At 38.9% G+C, this 16,963-nt stretch overlaps 1 protein-coding gene across 1 annotated transcript in view; it reads left to right on the forward strand.

The window, feature by feature from the left end:
* The first annotated feature begins 776 nt into the window (after window positions 1-776).
* LOC133641118 (protein eva-1 homolog C) overlaps window positions 777-16,963 on the forward strand; it is a 432,473-nt gene continuing 416,286 nt past the window's right edge. The window contains exon 1 of the mRNA XM_062034993.1: window positions 777-1,164. The gene's annotated coding sequence lies outside the window, so the exon portion shown is untranslated. The remainder of the gene's footprint in view (window positions 1,165-16,963) is intronic.

The following is a 16,963-nucleotide window of genomic DNA, read 5'->3' on the forward strand; positions in this document are numbered from 1 at the left end:
TATCATCAAAAGGTTCAGAGAATCTGGAGAAATCACTGCACGTGAGCGTAATGAACTTTGAATGCCTGTGACCTTGGATCCCTGCATCAAAAAGTGACATCAGTGTGTAAAGGATATCACCGCATGGGCTCAGCAACACTTCAGAAAACCACTGTCAGTAACTACAGTTTGTCGCTACATCTGTAAGTGCAAGTTAAAACTCTACTATGCAAAGCCAAAGCTGTTTATCAACAACACCCGGAAACGCCGCCGGCTTCGCTGGGCCCGAGCTCATCTAAGATGGACTGATGCAAAGTGGAAAACATTAAATATGTTGTCTTTGCAGTCTATTCAATTGAATATAAGTTGAAAATGATTTGTAAATCATTGTATTATGTTTTTATTTCCGATTTAGAAAACGTGCCTACTTCACTGGTTTTGGGTTGTGTAGACCGATCCAGAGTTTTGCCAAACGATGTACTCATATCTCTAAATTTAAACCGTTTTTTCGATTTGTACCGATACAGTTTTACACCCCTATTACTAGTAATTGCTGGGATGTGTTTGTCTATTATTTCCCCGTGTTTTGTGTTTGTTTCTATGTCAGCGCTTCTTTCTCTCTGTTTGTTTTTCTTTTCACTTCCTGTATGCTTCCTCTGCCACGTCACAGCCTGTCTGGAGTGCTGATTAACACACCAGTTTCTGTTTGGCCTATTAGGAGACTCACCTGTGGACAATCACTACTTGGACAGCACAAGTTTATTGTAGAGTGCACACCTTAGTTCTGTAGCTCATTTTTTAGAGTTTTTCTATTGCTATCTTTTGCATTTTTACCCCTGGTTGACTGCTGTCTTTGTTTGGATACTCAGCTACAGTAGGAGGAGGATTCATATGGCCCCATTTGTTGCGGTTTACCTGACACACGAAACGTGCCAAATCGAGGAGGTGCACTATCAACTTTAGTTTAAATATCTTAAAATGTGTTTTGTGCAATTCCAATTTTGTTGCTATGTAGAGCGGTGCTTTCCATCATTTTCAGCTGACTGCATTGTAAAATGGTTAACCCCAGGAACCACCCAGGAATATGAGTCCCTTCCCTCATCTTCTGCTTGCAGACCCCCTGCCTTTTCTGCATCCTGGGACCACGCTAACAACCGGAACCATGCGGCACCGTGACAGTAGGAGGTAAGCTTTGCTTCTTATGACTCCCTTTTGGACATGATGAACTGTGCACACTCTGGATGAAACATTGTAAGCATGTTCAAAATAAACAGCTGCTATACTACACTGCAAATGGTGTGCCACCTGCCAAGATTAAACATTTTATATTTATAAATTTCCCTAGTTTTAAGAGCTATTTTACTTTTTTATTCATTGACTAATCTTAAAATAATTATATTTTTTGTTCTAGTTTAAAAATGTTAAAATTTAGAATATAACTATTCAAATAAAATATTTTGGTTTTCCCCTCATAGAAAAGGTTGTTTGCAAAACATGCATCATCTCGAGGATGCTTAATTTAAAAAATTGCAAGTTGAATAATGCTTGTTTTCAGAGTAAAATATTTATTTCTATCTTAAAAGTTTGCTAATTTCTGGATATAGCCGGCAGCGTTTCTGGGTGTTGATAAATGGCTTTCGCTTTGCATAGTCGAGTTTTAACTTGCACTTACAGATGTAGCGATAAACTGTAGTTACTGACAGTGGTTTTCTGAAGTGTTCCTGAGCCCATGTGGTGATATCCTTTACACACTGATGTCACTTTTTGATGCAGTACCGCCTGAGAGATTGAAGGTCTGTAGTATCATCGTTTACGTGCAGTGAATTCTCCGCATTCTCTGAACCTTTTGATGATATTACGGACCGTAGATGGTGAAATCCCTAAATTCCTTGCAATAGCTGGTTGAGAAATGTTGTTCTTAAACTGTTGGACAATTTGCTCACGCATTTGTTTACAAAGTTAAAGTTAAAGTACCAATGATTGTCACACACACACTATGTGTGGCGAAATTATTCTCAGCATTTGACCCATCACCCTTGATCACCCCCTGGGAGGTGGGTGGAGCAGTGAGCAGCAGCGGAAGCCGCGCCCGGGAATAATTTTTGGTGATTTAACCCCCAATTCCAACCCTTGATGCTGAGTGCCAAGCAGGGAAGTAATGGGTCCCATTTTTATAGTCTTTGGTATGACTCGGCCGGGGTTTGAACTCACGACCTACCGATCTCAGGGCGGACACTCTAACCACTAGGCCACTGAGAGTGGTGACCCTGACTGAGCATTTCATGGAAGCTGTTTTTATACCCAATCATGGCGCCCACCTGTTCCCAATTAGCCTGTTCACCTGTGGGATGTTCCAAATAAGTGTTTGATGAGCATTCCTTGACTTTCTCAGTCTTTTTTGCCACTTGTGCCAGATTTTTTGAAACATGTTGCAGGCATCAAATTCCAAATGAGCTAATATTTGCAAAAAATAAAGTATACCTGTTCGAATATTAAATATCTTGTCTTTGCAGTCTATTCAATTGAATATAAGTTGAAAAGGATTTGCAAATCATTGTATTCTGTTTTTATTTACCTTTTACACAACTTAACTGGTTTTGGGTTTTGTAATTACGCCAGATGGCTGCTGCTGCCTATGAGATTGGTGTGGTTCAAAAACGGGACATTCCATTATAGCTATGTTCAAATGTTTTAGCATATTGCATTTTGCTCATATGTCCTCCTCTTGATTAAATAGCAACTTGCAATTAATATTAGTCGTGCTGTTGCATTTTTTTTGTAAAATGCTGGCAAACTTTTGAGCGCTTTATCCGCCCATGTTGCTGTCTGACGTCACTACGCACGTTGCGTAATGAGTTGAGTCATTCCTGCCAGCAAAAATAGTAAGGGGAATCATTTGAAAAAATAGCAAGCGTTACCAAGCAATTGATACACCAGTTCTAAACAAGTACCGGTTCTCGATTCCCATCCCTACCAGCGGCACACATAATGAATACCGTATTTTCCGGACTACAAGGCGCACTTAAAATCCTTTCATTTTCTCAAAACATGACAGTGCGCCTTATAACCCGGTGCGCCTAATGTATGGAATAACTTTGGTGCTTACCGACCTCGAAACTATTTTATTTGGTACAAGGTGAAATGATAAGTGTGACCAGTAGATGGCAGTCACACATAAGTGATACGTGTAGACAACACCAAAATTGTATATGTTCCATTGAAAATATAGAACATTACACACGACAGTCAAAAATCTATCAAAATGTTTTAGCACGACTTTGGTAAGCTATGAAGTCGCATCGCTTGATGGATTGTACTGTGCTTCAATATACTAGTACTATTATGGTGTGTGTGTGTGTGTGTGTATAAGGTAAGACATATTATCTGGTGTTTTGTTTCGGAATATTATTCAAAATCAACTTTTCTTAGCTTCTGGTACCTGCTGATCTGTATTTGGGATCTGCATAAATCCTGAAAATGTGCGCGTCCGCCTTTGTAGTCGATAAGCTTCTTCTTTTTCATCCTCCGCTGTTGCCATTTCTAATATAAAGTAGTGTAAAGTTCTTGCTTATATCCGTCAGTAAACTCGCCATGAAGGCACTAAAACCATACCAGTGTAGTGAGTTTACATTATTCACCCAAGGAACTTTAGTTATTAGAGAGTTCCGGTCGGACGGTTTTTCACGGGACACATTTCCGGCCTTGTTGTTGCACTAGTGAGCCACGGATGAGGAGATGCTGCTGCGTTATTGATTGAAGTAAAGTCTGAATGTCATTAAAACAGTTAGCACCATCTTTTGACACTTCTTCCACTCCCGTCCTTGCACGCTACACCGCTACAACAAAGATGACGGGGAGAAGACGCTGTCGAAGGTGAGCCACGTAAATAAGACCGCCCACAAAACGGCGCATCCGGAAGCGACTGTCAGAAAGCAACTTGAAGATTTTGACCAAAGAGCCACCATTACATGTTATGTAGACCACAAGGAAGTCTTTTACATTTAGAAAAAAATTAATAATAATATGTAAGCTTTGCATAATGCGCCTTATAACCCAGTGCGCCTTTTGTATGAAAAAAGACCTGACTAGACTCACTCACTGGCAGTGCGCCTTATAATCCGGTGCGCCCAAATATGGTAAGCGTTTGCACAGAGAGACATGGTTCTCACACAGAGGCATATTTGGCTCGATCTAAAGCATGGGAGTCAAACTCTGGCCCGCGGGCCAAATTTGGCCCACCGTGTAATTTCATTTGGCCCTTGAGGCAATATCAAATTAACATTAGAGCTGGCCCACCGGTATTATACAGCGGCGGTGGTAACACCACAAATTCTCATACTTGCCAACCCTCCCGATTTTCCCGGGAGACTCCCGAAGTGCATTGCCCCTCCCGAAAATCTCCCGGGGCAACCATTCCCCCGATTTCCACCCGGACAACAATATTGGGGGCGTGCCTTAAAGGCACTGCTTTTAGCGTCCTCTACAACCTGTCGTCACGTCCGCTTTTCCTCCATACAAACAGCGTGCCGGCCCAGTCACATAATATATGCGGCTTTTACACCCACACAAGTGAATGCAAGGCATACTTGGTCAACAGCCATACAGGTCACACTGAGGTTGGCCGTATAAACAACTTGAACACTGTTACAAATATGCGCCACACTGTGAACCCACACCAAACAAGAATGACCAACACATTTCGGGAGAACATCCGCGCCGTAACACAACATAAACACGACAGAACAAATACCCAGAACCCCTTGCAGCACTAACTCTTCTGGGACGCTACAATATACACCCCCCCCCCCCCCCAACCCAACCCCCTGTGCACTTTGCCTTGCTACTTCAAGGCTTGAATGTTTGATTCATTAATTATTGTTATTTTATTTTTAAATTTATTATTAGCCTGTGGAAAAAGTTTATTTTGATATTTTACCTCAGAAGGCTGCAAATAGAAAAGAGGCATTACATTTTTATTTAAATGTTATTTGATATGCCATTATTTCTTTTATTATTATTATTTGAAACTCAATTTTGCATGTCACTATAAAGTTATATAAGCCTTGCTTGTTCAATATTAGGGATGTCCGATAATGGCTTTTTGCCGGTATCCAATATTCCAATATTGTCCAACTCTTTAATTACAGATATCAACCGATACCGATATATACAGTCGTGGAATTAACACATTATTATGCTTAATTTGGACAACCAGGTATGTTGAAGATAAGGTCCTTTTTTTTTTAATTAATAAAATAAGATAAATAAATTCAAAACATTTTCTTGAATAAAAAAGAAAGTAAAACAATATAAAAACAGTTACACAGAAACTAGTAATTAATGAAAATGAGTAAAATTAACTGATAAAGGTTAGTACTATTAGTGGACCAGCAGCACGCACAATCATGTGTGCTTACGGACTGTATCCCTTGCAGACTGTATTGATATATATTGATATATAATGTAGGAACCAGAATATTAATAACAGAAAGAAACAACCCTTTTGTGTGAATGAGTGTGAATGGGGGAGGGAGGCTTTTTGGGTTGGTGCGCTAATTGTAAGTGTATCTTGTGTTTGTTATGTTGATTTAACAAAAATAAAAATAAAAACGATACCGATATAAAAAAATACCGATACCGATATTTTCCGATATTACATTTTTCAATGCATTTATCGGCCGATAACATCGGCAGGCCGATATTATAGGACATCTCTATTCAATATTCAATGCAAAACTTGTTTGGGTCCCTATTAAAAGGTTAATTTGTTCAACCTTGGCCCGCGGCTTTGTTCAGTTTTTAAATTTTGGCCCACTCTGTATTTGAGTTTGACGCCCCTAATCTAAATGGACCAAAAAAGGTTGCAACAGAGGAAAACCAATACATATTTTTGGTGAAAAACTACATACAACGGCACTGTTTAAGTGTCATTAGCAAACACCCTGCTACTTTTTCTCTCCACTCTCAGGCTCTAAACTAAATGAGGTTAATAAAACGGAGCGTTTACTACCGACATCCAGCCCTCCTCCCTCCTTTCACCTTCATCCCTCCACCTACACCTCCATAAGCCTCCCTCCTTCTTTCATCTCAGCTGAACAACGCTTTCTTCCCCTTTTCCTTTTCTTTTTTTTTTTTTTTTATTGTCATCGGTGCAGAGGCGAAAGCTGTGGGATTTCCTCCTTTCCATTTCCCAGGACAGAGCTGCAATTACAGCTCAGGGGGAGAGGATGACCAGCTGTGCGGGACAGTGGGGGGGGCGGTTAAGATGAGGACGCCTCTTAGTGGCGCGCTGGCGCAACTGCGTCCATATATCACCGCGTGGATCAAAGCGGATGCGCCTTTTAAGAGCCCGGTGGCCTACTGTGCGAAGTGTCCGACGAGGTCAGCGTGACCAAACAGCCCATCATAACACCTAGGGTGCTATGTTATGACCCGGTAGCTGTGTCGCGGGCGTGAAAAAAGGCACATAAAAACACACGCCGTGTCAGGGACAAGCAGTGAGACCTGGGAAATGCCAAGAATGCATCGCACGGCCTTGGCGCTCTTATCTTGAGCAACACGCAGACGCACCGAAAGGAGTGAATTATGATGGAGGAGAACAAGTCGAGGACACATTCAGACAGCTGCCATTTGCGCAGGAATTCTGTTAGGGATGGGCAGAGATGTTATGCATCGTGGCACAATGTCAATAATCTGTCTCACACACACCACTTACTCACTTCCTCCTCCTATATCTATACTCGCCGCCTCGGGCATGAAATAATGCATCAAATGCTTACTTAACTTCATTTCCTTTTCTTGTATTCCGCATAGTACATGCTTTGTTTGCAGGAGGACACTTAATATATAAATAACACCCAACTGGATTACGAGCCAGACAAAGGCTTTAAGAATTATTTTCACCTCAGGTCTGGTCACACTGTTCCTGCGATCATATGACCGAGGGCCACTCTGGCACACTATTTAACATATGACCCAAAAGCTGTAAAATCCTCAGTCTTGACGACACATGCTTGGATGTTTGTAAGCCAGCCGGTCACGGCACTCAAGTTATTTTTGTTATCCGAGTACAATTAATAGAATGTGGGATACAATAAGTGCTTTTTTTTTTTTTTATAAACATGTGACCCAGTGGAAAAAGGCATGATCTTTTCTAGAAACAAAGATAGCTATTCTCTTGGATGAAACATTTATACTCATTTTTCTCTCGTACTAAAAAAAGACATAATCTCTGTTATCTTTGGAGCACTGATGTAAGCAGTATATTGTTGTTGTAGAAGAGTTATATAACCATGCGTTTGTTTTTTGTGTATAGAAAAAAATTGGGTTCCTTTGTGGATCAATAAAGTTTGTCTAAGTCTTGGATAAAATATGAGTAGTTTGTAATACAAAACCCCAAACCAGTGAAGTTGGCACGTTGTGTAAATGGTAAATAAAAACAGAATACAATGATTTGCAAATCCTTTTCAATTTATATACAATTGAATGGACTGCAGAGACAAGATATGTAATGTTTGTTTTGCAAATGATCATTAACTTAGAATTTAATGGCAGCAACACATCGCAAAATAGTTGGCACAGGGGCATTTTTACCACTGTGTTACATGGCCTTTCCTTTTAACAGCACTCAGTAAACGTTTGGGAACTGAGGAGACCAATTTTTGAAGCTTTTCAGGTGGAATTCACTCTCATTCTTGCTTGATGTACAGCTTAAAGGCCTACTGAAACCCACTACTACCGACCACGCAGTCTGATACATGTCAAACTACTTCCTTAACGTAAATGACCACCATAACCACAACACCAGGGGGAGCTCCACTAACCACGTTAAACCCAGATTCCGAACTAACAAAGGTCTTAACTCATTCTCTTTCTATGCCACATCAATGTGGAATGCGCTCCCAACAGGTATAAAAGAAAGGGCATCTCTATCCTCCTTCAAAACCGCAATAAAAGTTCACCTCCAGGCAGCTACAACCCTAAACTAACACCCTCCCCGGATTGCTAATAATCAAATGTAAACAATCAAATGCAGATACTTTTTCTTTTTCTTATGCCTTCTGATCTCTCTCTCTCTCTCTCTCTCTATGTCCACTACTTGATGTCCATACCCCCCCCCCCCCCTCCACACCCCTGATTGTAAATAATGTAAATAATTCAATGTGATTATCTTGTGTGATGACTGTATTATGATGATAGTATATATGATAGTATATATCTGCATCATGAATCAATTTAAGTGGACCCCGACTTAAACAAGTTGAAAAACTTATTCGGGTGTTACCATTTAGTGGTCAATTGTACGGAATATGTACCTCACTGTGCAACCTACTAATAAAAGTCTCAATCAATCAATCAATCAATATATCAATGATGAAATCTTAACATTGAAACACATGCCAATACGGCCGGGTTAACTTATAAAGTGCAATTTTAAAATTCCCACCACACTTCCGGTTGAAAAACTCCTTTGGATATGATTTATGCGCGTGACGTCAAAAAATGCACGGAAATGTTTGGGCCCTATTGGACACAATACACAAAGCTCTGTTTTCTTCGACAAAATTCCACAGTATTCTGGACATCTGTGTTGGTGAATCTTTTGCAATTTGTTTAATGAACAATGGAGGCTGCAAAGAAGAACGTTGTAGGTGGGATCGATCGGTGTCTTAGCGGCTAAGTACAATACTTACAGCAACACAACAAGGACTACTTACCCTGATAGAAGACGCCTAGCCGATGCTTGCCGCCAAACCCACGGATGAAGTCCTTCGTCGCGCCGTTGATCGCTGGAACGCAGGTGAGCACGGCTGTTGATGAGAAGATGAGGGCTGGCTGGCGTAGGTGGAGCGCTAATGTTTGTATCATAGTTCTGTGAGGTCCGGTTGCTAAGTTGCTAAATTAGCCTTAGCGTCGTTAGCAACAGCATTATTAAGCCTTACCAGGCTGAGAATTTTTAACCGTGTAGTTACATGTACATGGTTTAATAGTATTGTTGCTCTTCTGTCTATCCTTCCAGTCAGGGGTTTATTTATTTTGTTTCTATCTTCATTTGAGAACGATGCTATAACGTTAGCTCAGTAGCTAAGTGTGTCACCGATGTATTGTCTTGGAGATAAAAGTCACTTTAAATGTCCATTTCGCGTGCTCGACTCTCATTTTCAAGAGGATATAGTATCCGAGGTGGTTTAAAATACAAATCCGTGATACACAATAGAAAAAGGAGAGAGTACATAGTTCGGTGAGGTCTGGTTGCTAAATTAGCCTTAGCGTCATTAGCAACAGCATAGTTTAGCCTTACCAGGCTGAGAATTTTTAACCGTGTAGTTACATGTACATGGTTTAATATTATTGTTGATTTTCTGTCTATCCTTCCAGTCAGGGGTTTATTTATTTTGTTTATATCTTCATTTGAGAATGATGCTATCACGTTAGCTCAGTAGCTAAGTGTGTCACCGATGTATTGTCTTGGAGATAAAAGTCACTTTAAATGTCCATTTCGCGTGCTCGACTCTCATTTTCAAGAGGATATAGTATCTGAGGTGGTTTGAAATACAAATCCGTGATTCACAATAGAAAAAGGAGAGTGTGGAATCCAATGAGCCAGCTTGTACCTAAGTTACGGTCAGAGCGAAAAAAGATACGTCCATCACTGCCTCTCAAGTCCTTCACTGTAACGTTCCTCATCTACAAATCTTTCATCCTCGCTCAAATTAATGGGGTAATCGTCACTTTCTCGGTCCGAATCTCTCTCGCTCCATTGTAAACAATGGAAAATTGTGAGGAATACTAGCTCCTGTGACATCACGCTACTTCTGGTACAGACAAGGCTTTTTTTATCAGCGAGCAAAAGTTGTGAACTTTATCGTCGATTTTCTCTACTAAATCCTTTCAGCAAAAATATGGCAATATAGCGAAATGATCAAGTATGACACATAGAATGGATCTGCTATTCCCGTTTAAATAAATAAAAATCATTTCAGTAGGCCTTTAAGTTGTTCAACAGTCCGGGGTCTCCGTTGTCGTACTTTGCGCTTCATATTGCGCCACATATTTTCAATGGGAGACAGGTCTGGACTACAGGCAGTCCAGTCTAGTACCTGCACTCTTTTACTGTGAAGCCACGCTGTTGTTATACGTGCAGAATGTGGCTTGCTGAAATAAGCAGGGGCGTCCATGGTAACGTTGCTTGGATGGCAACATATGTTGCTCCAAAACTTGTATGTACTTTTCAACATTAATGGTGCCTTCACAGATGTGTAAGTTACCCATGCCTTGGGCACTAATTCACCCCCATACCAACACAGATGCTGGCTTTTGAACTTGGCGCCTATAACAATCCGGATGGTTCTTTTCCTCTTTGGCCCGGAGGACACGACGTTCACAGTTTTCAAAAACTATTTGAAATGTGGACTCGTCAGACCACAGAACACTTTTCCACTTTGCATCAGTCCATCTTAGATGAGCTCGGGCCCAGCGAAGTCGGTGGCATTTCTGGGTGTTGTTGATAAATGGATTTCGCTTTGCATAGTAGAGTTTTAACTTGCACTTACAGATGTAGCGACCAACTGTAGTTACTGATAGTGGTTTTTTGAAGTGTTCCTGAGCCCATGCAGTGATATCCTTTACACACTGATGTTGCTTTTTGATGCAGTAACACCTGAAGGATCAAAGGTCCGTAATATCATCGCTTACGTGCAGTGATTTCTCCAGATTCCCTGAAACTTTTGGTGATATTACGGACCGTAGATGGTGAAATCATTAAATTCCTTGCAATAGCTGGTTGAGAAATGTTGTTCTTTGTTCACGCATTTCTTCACAAAGTGGTGATCCTCGCCCCATCCTTGTTTGTGGATGACTGAGCATTTCATCGAAGCTGCTTTTATACCCAATCATGGCACCCACATGGCACCCATCTGTTCCCAATTAGCCTGTTCACCTGTGGGATGTTCCAAATAAGTGTTTGATGAGCATTCCTCAACTTTCTCAGTCTTTTTTGCCACTTGTGCCAGCTTTTTTGAAACACTTGCCGGCATCGAATTCCAAATGAGCTAATATTTGCAAAAAATAACAAACGTTCTCAGTTTGAACGTTAAGTATCTTGTCTCTGCAGTCTATTCACTTGAATATAAGATGAACATGATTTGCAAGTCATTGTATTCTGCTTTTATTTACCATTTACACAACGTGCCAACTTCACTGGTTTTTGGTTTTGTAGAAGATTTATACAACCATGCGTTTGTTTTTTATGTACAGAAAACATAGGTTTCCTTTGCGGATCATTAAAGTTTGTCTAAGCCTTAGATAAATGTTACATTCACTAAAATATGAGTAGTTTGTAATGAATCCCTTTTGTTTGGTTTGTGTTTAAAAAATGTTTTCATTGTGTGTGCAGAATAACAGTTCACCCCCTGCATGGTTAATGAATTGACTGACGTTTGTTTTACATTACAGCATGTGTGACTGGCCAGACATATGTTTAAAATGATGTGTGCACTATACGAATAGACAATGTGGTTTGCAAATAGACAGTATATGATGTGTATAAGTACAGTCAGTTGTCAGAGAGCTGTTACTGTACATGGTGTGTGTACATTTTGCATTGTGTGTGTACGCAAATCGAAAGACAAATATTTTCTTTATGGGGCATACGTCAATGGCCAGACAATAACACACCATGTGTATATGTGAGTTGACAAACAGATGTTACAGCAGATGATTTTTGTATTTGAATTAACAGATTTTTGCATTGGGTGTGTAAGCAAACTGACATACAGATGTTTGCTTTTTGTGCATATGTCAATGGCCACACAGTAGTTTATATTGTTTGTATATGTGAATTGACAGACAGATGTTACAGCAAATGTTTGTATTGTAATGGACATATTTTCACATTGTGTATATACGCAAATTGACAGACAGATGTTTGCTTTTTGTGCATATGTCATTCGCCAGACACTCGTTTATATTATGTGCACATGTGAACTGACAGACAGCTATTATATGATGTCTCTATGCGAATGAGCAGATTTTTGCCGAGTGTGTGTATGCAAATTGACAGACATATGTTTGCTTTTTGCGCATGTTTCAATAACCAGACCCATGTTAACGTGCTGTGTGTATATGTGAATTGACAGTCAGATGTTACATAATGTGCAGACGTGAATGGACCAACAGATTTTCGCAGTGTTTGTTGTGTGTGTTTGTTAATGCTCACAAATATGTTCACATGATGTCTATATGCGAAGAGACACTTAACAGGTTTACAGCATGTTTTCTTCAGGCAGTCGTCTTCATAAATCTCAATGGACACACAATGAATTGTTTGTAAAGGGTTGTTTTTAGACAGATATTATATGATGTCTGTATGCAAATGACCAGATTTTCGCCTAGTGTGTGTACGCACATTGACAGACATGTTTGCTTTTTCTGCAGGTGTCGTGTGTATATGTGAATTGATAGACAGATGTTACGTAATGTGAACGGACAAACATATTTCCTCAATGACAGTTTGTTTTGTGTTCTTGTTAATGCCCACAAATATGTTTACATGATGTCTACAGGTATATGCGAAGAGACACTTAAGAAGTTTACTGCATGTTTTCTTCAGGCAGTCGTCTTCATAAATCATTGGACACACAATGAATTGTTTAAAAAAGGTCATTTTTAGACAGCTATTATATAATGTCTGTATGCAAATGAGCAGATTTTTGCCTAGTGTGTGTATGCAAAATAACAGATATGTTTGCTTTTTGTGCATATGTCATGGACCAGATCTATGTTAACGTGGTATGTATAAGTGAATTGACAGATGTTACATAATGTGCGTACGTGAATGGACCAACAGATTTTCGCAGTGACAGTTTTGTTTTGTGCGTTTGTTAATGCCCAAAAATATGTTTACATGATGTGTTTATGCGAAGAGACACTTTAGAGGTTTACTGCATGTTTTCTTCAGGCAGTCGTCTTCATAAATCTCATTGGACACACAATGAATTGTTTGTAAAAGGTCGTTTTTAGACAGATATTATATGATGTCTGTATGCAAATGAGCAGATGTTTGCCTAGTGTGTGTATGCCAAATGACAAACATGTTTGCTTTTTGTGCATATGTCATGGACCAGACCTATGTTAACGTGGTATGTGTATGTGAATTGACAGATGTTACATAATGTGCGTACGTGAATGAACAAACAGATTTTCGCAGTGACAGTGTGTTTTGTGTGCTTGTTAATGCCCAAAAATATGTTTACATGATGTCTTTTTGTGACGAGACACTTTAGAGGTTTACTGCATGTTTTTTTCAGGCAGTCGTCTTCATAAATCTCATTGGACACACAATGAATTGTTTAAAAAAGGTTGTTTTTAGACAGATATTATATGATTCCATATTCCATTTCTATGCTGATGATACTGTCATATACTGTACAGCACCCACTCCTGCTGAGGCCTTTAAATATCTACAACATGCATTTGACAGAGTACAAGAACAACTTTGCTATCTTCAACTGGTTTTAAATGCAGAGAAAACAAAGTGTATGTTCTTTACCACATCAAAAACTGTAAGATCAGCACTGTGTGAGAACATTTTAACAAGAAATGGGCAACAAATTATGTTAGTATGTGCTTTTAAATATTTAGGATTTTTAATTGATGACCACTTGAGTTTTAAGGAGCACATTCAGTATGTTGTAAAAAAACTGAAACTTTTACTGGGATTTTATTATAGAAACAAGTCTTGTTTTTCTTTTACTGTGAAACAGAAATTGGTGGAAACAACCTTCTTACCTGTTATTGACTATGGAGATGTGTTGTACATGAATGCTACTGCTGGTTGTCTCCACAAGCTGGATAGTGTGTACCACGGTGCACTGAGATTTATCACCAACTGCGCTCCCCTTACTCACCGTTGCGTATTATACTCAATGGTTAACTGGACATCTTTAAGTGCTCGACGCCTCAATCTTTGGTATGTTTTCATCTACAAAACCATTCTGGGTATCACTCCATCTTATCTGTCTTGTCTTTTAACAAAGAAACAAGGAAGTCACAATCTTCGTTCAATGAATGTTCTGCAATTTGTCGTACCCAAAGTAAGAACTGAACTGGGCAAGAAAGCATTTAGGTTTTCAATAATGATGTCTGTATGCAAATGAGCTGATTTTTGCCTAGTGTGTGTATGCAAATTGACAGGCATATGTTTGCTTTTTGTGCATGTGTCCATGGCCAGACCTATGTTAACGTGGTATGTACATGTCTATTGACAGATGTTACATGATGTGCGTACGTGAATGGACCAACAGATTTTCGCAATCACAGTTTGTGTGTTTGTTAATGCCCAAAAAATATGTTTGCATGATGTGTATATGCGAAAAAACACTTTAGAGGTTTACTGCATGTTTTCTTCAGGCAGTCGTCTTCATAAATCTCGTTGGACACACAATGAATTGTTTGTAAAAGGTCGTTTTTAGACAGATATTATATGATGTCTGTATGCAAATGAGCTGATTTTTGCCTAGTGTGTGTATGCAAATGGGCAGACATATGTTTGCTTTTTGTGCATGTGTCAATGACCAGACCCATATTAACGTGGTGTGTATATGTGAATTGATAGACATATGTTAGGTAATGTGCGTAACGTGAACAGACAAACAGATTTCCGCAATGACAGTTTGTTTTGTGTGCTTGTTAATGCCCAAAAATATGCTTACATGATGTCTATATGCGAAGAGACACTTTAGAGGTTTACTGCATGTTTTCTTCAGGCAGTCGTCTTCATAAATCGTTGGACACACAATGAATTGTTTAAAAAAAGGTAGTTTTTAGACAGCTATTATTTCTGTATGCAAATGAGCAGATTTTTGCCTGGTGTGTGTATGCAAATTGACAGACATATGTTTGCTTTTTGTGCATGTGTCAATGACTAGACTTAACGTGGTGTGTATATTTGTATTGACAGATGTGCATACGTGAATGGACCAACAGATTTTCGCAGTGTTTGTTCTGTGTGTGTTTGTTAATGCCCACAAATATGTTTGCATGATGTGTATATGTGAAGAGACACTTATGAGGTTTACTGCATGTTTTCTTCAGGCAGTCGTCTTCATAAATCTCGTTGGACACACAATGAATTGTTTAAAAAAATGTTGTTTTTAGACCGATATTATATGATGTCTGTATGCAAATGAGCAGATTTTTGCCTAGTGTGTGTATGCAAATGGACAGACATATGTTTGCTTTTTGTGCATGTGTCAATGACCAGACCCATATTAACGTGGTGTGTATATGTGAATTGATAGACAGATATTAAGTAATGTGCATAACGTGAATGGACAAACAGATTTACTCAATGACAGTTTGTTTTGTGTGCTTGTTAATGCCCAAAAATATGTTTACATGTCTTTTTGTGACGAGACACTTTAGAGGTTTACTGCATGTTTTCTTCAGGCAGTCGTCTTCATAAATCTCGTTGGACACACAATGAATTGTTTAAAAAAGGTTGTTTTTAGACAGATATTATATGATGTCTGTATGCAAATGAGCAGATTTTTGACTAGTGTGTGTATGCAAATTGGCAGACATATGTTTGCTTTTTGTGCATGTGTCAATATGTGTATTGACAGATGTTACACAATGTGCGTACCTGAATGAACAAACAGATTTTCGCAGTGACAGTGTGTTTTGTGTGTTTGTTAATGCCCAAAAATATGTTTGCATGATGTGTATATGCGAAGAGACACTTAAGAGGTTTACTGCATGTTTTCTTCAGGCAGTCGTCTTCATAAATCTCGTTGGACACACAATGAATTGTTTAAAAAAAGGTCGTTTTTAGACAGATATTAAATGATGTCTGTATGCAAATGAGCAGATTTTTGCCTAGTGTGTGTATGCAAATGGACAGACATATGTTTGCTTTTTGTGCATGTGTCAATGACCAGACCCATATTAACGTGGTGTGTATATGTGAATTGATAGACTGATATTAAGTAATGTGCGTAACGTGAATGGACAAACAGATTTACTCAATGACAGTTTGTTTTGTGTGCTTGTTAATGCCCAAAAATATGTTTACATGATGTCTTTTTGTGACGAGACACTTTAGAGCTGTGGTTCTCAAACTTTTTTTGTCATCCCCCACTTTGGACAAAGGGGAGTTTTCAAGCCCCACCTGCCCCCATCGCCCCAACAGAACGCTAATGGCAAGCTTAACATTTTCAAATTTATTGAACATCAAGTAACATCAAGTTGTATACATTCAAACTCAATAACATAAAATAACATCAAGTTCAATAATAAATAAAATAACTGTGCAGCTGTGGTATAACTTGCATCAAGTTCAATATCAAATAAAATAACTTGCATCAAGTTCAATAATAAATAAAACAAAAGTGTTATAACTTGCATCAAGTTAAATAATAAATCAAAAAAAGTGTTATAACTTGCATCAAGTTCAATAATAAATCAAATAAAAGTGTTATAACTTGCATCAAGTTCAATAATAAATCAAACAAAGTGTTATAACTTGCATCAAGTTCAATAATAAATAAAAAAACGTGTTATAACTTGCATCAAGTTCAATAATAAATCAAAAAAAGTGTTATAACTTGCATCAAGTTCAATAATAAATCAAATAAAAGTGTTATAACTTGCATCAAGTTCAATAATAAATCAAATAACTTGCATCAAGTTCAATAATAAATAAAAATAAAAGTGCCACTTCTCAATCTTTGCAAAAAAAAAGGAGGAGCTAATGCATTTGGCAAGACAGGGCAAGTGAACATGAGTTTTACAGTACTCCAGCATTAGTGGCTGCAATGAGCCTGTTTTGCACTGCACAGCTTTTCAAATCGGGGTTGCAGGCTTGACACTGCCACTGTTAAAACCTCATTGAGTTTGGGGCTGAGCTGCCTTGACGCGAGTGTTTCCCGGTGAATGACACAGTGTGTTCAATGCGCATTTGGCGCAACCCTCTTTAATAGAGCCT

The sequence above is a fragment of the Entelurus aequoreus genome, linkage group LG23, assembly GCF_033978785.1.
Source record: "Entelurus aequoreus isolate RoL-2023_Sb linkage group LG23, RoL_Eaeq_v1.1, whole genome shotgun sequence".
Lineage (NCBI taxonomy): Eukaryota > Metazoa > Chordata > Actinopteri > Syngnathiformes > Syngnathidae > Entelurus > Entelurus aequoreus.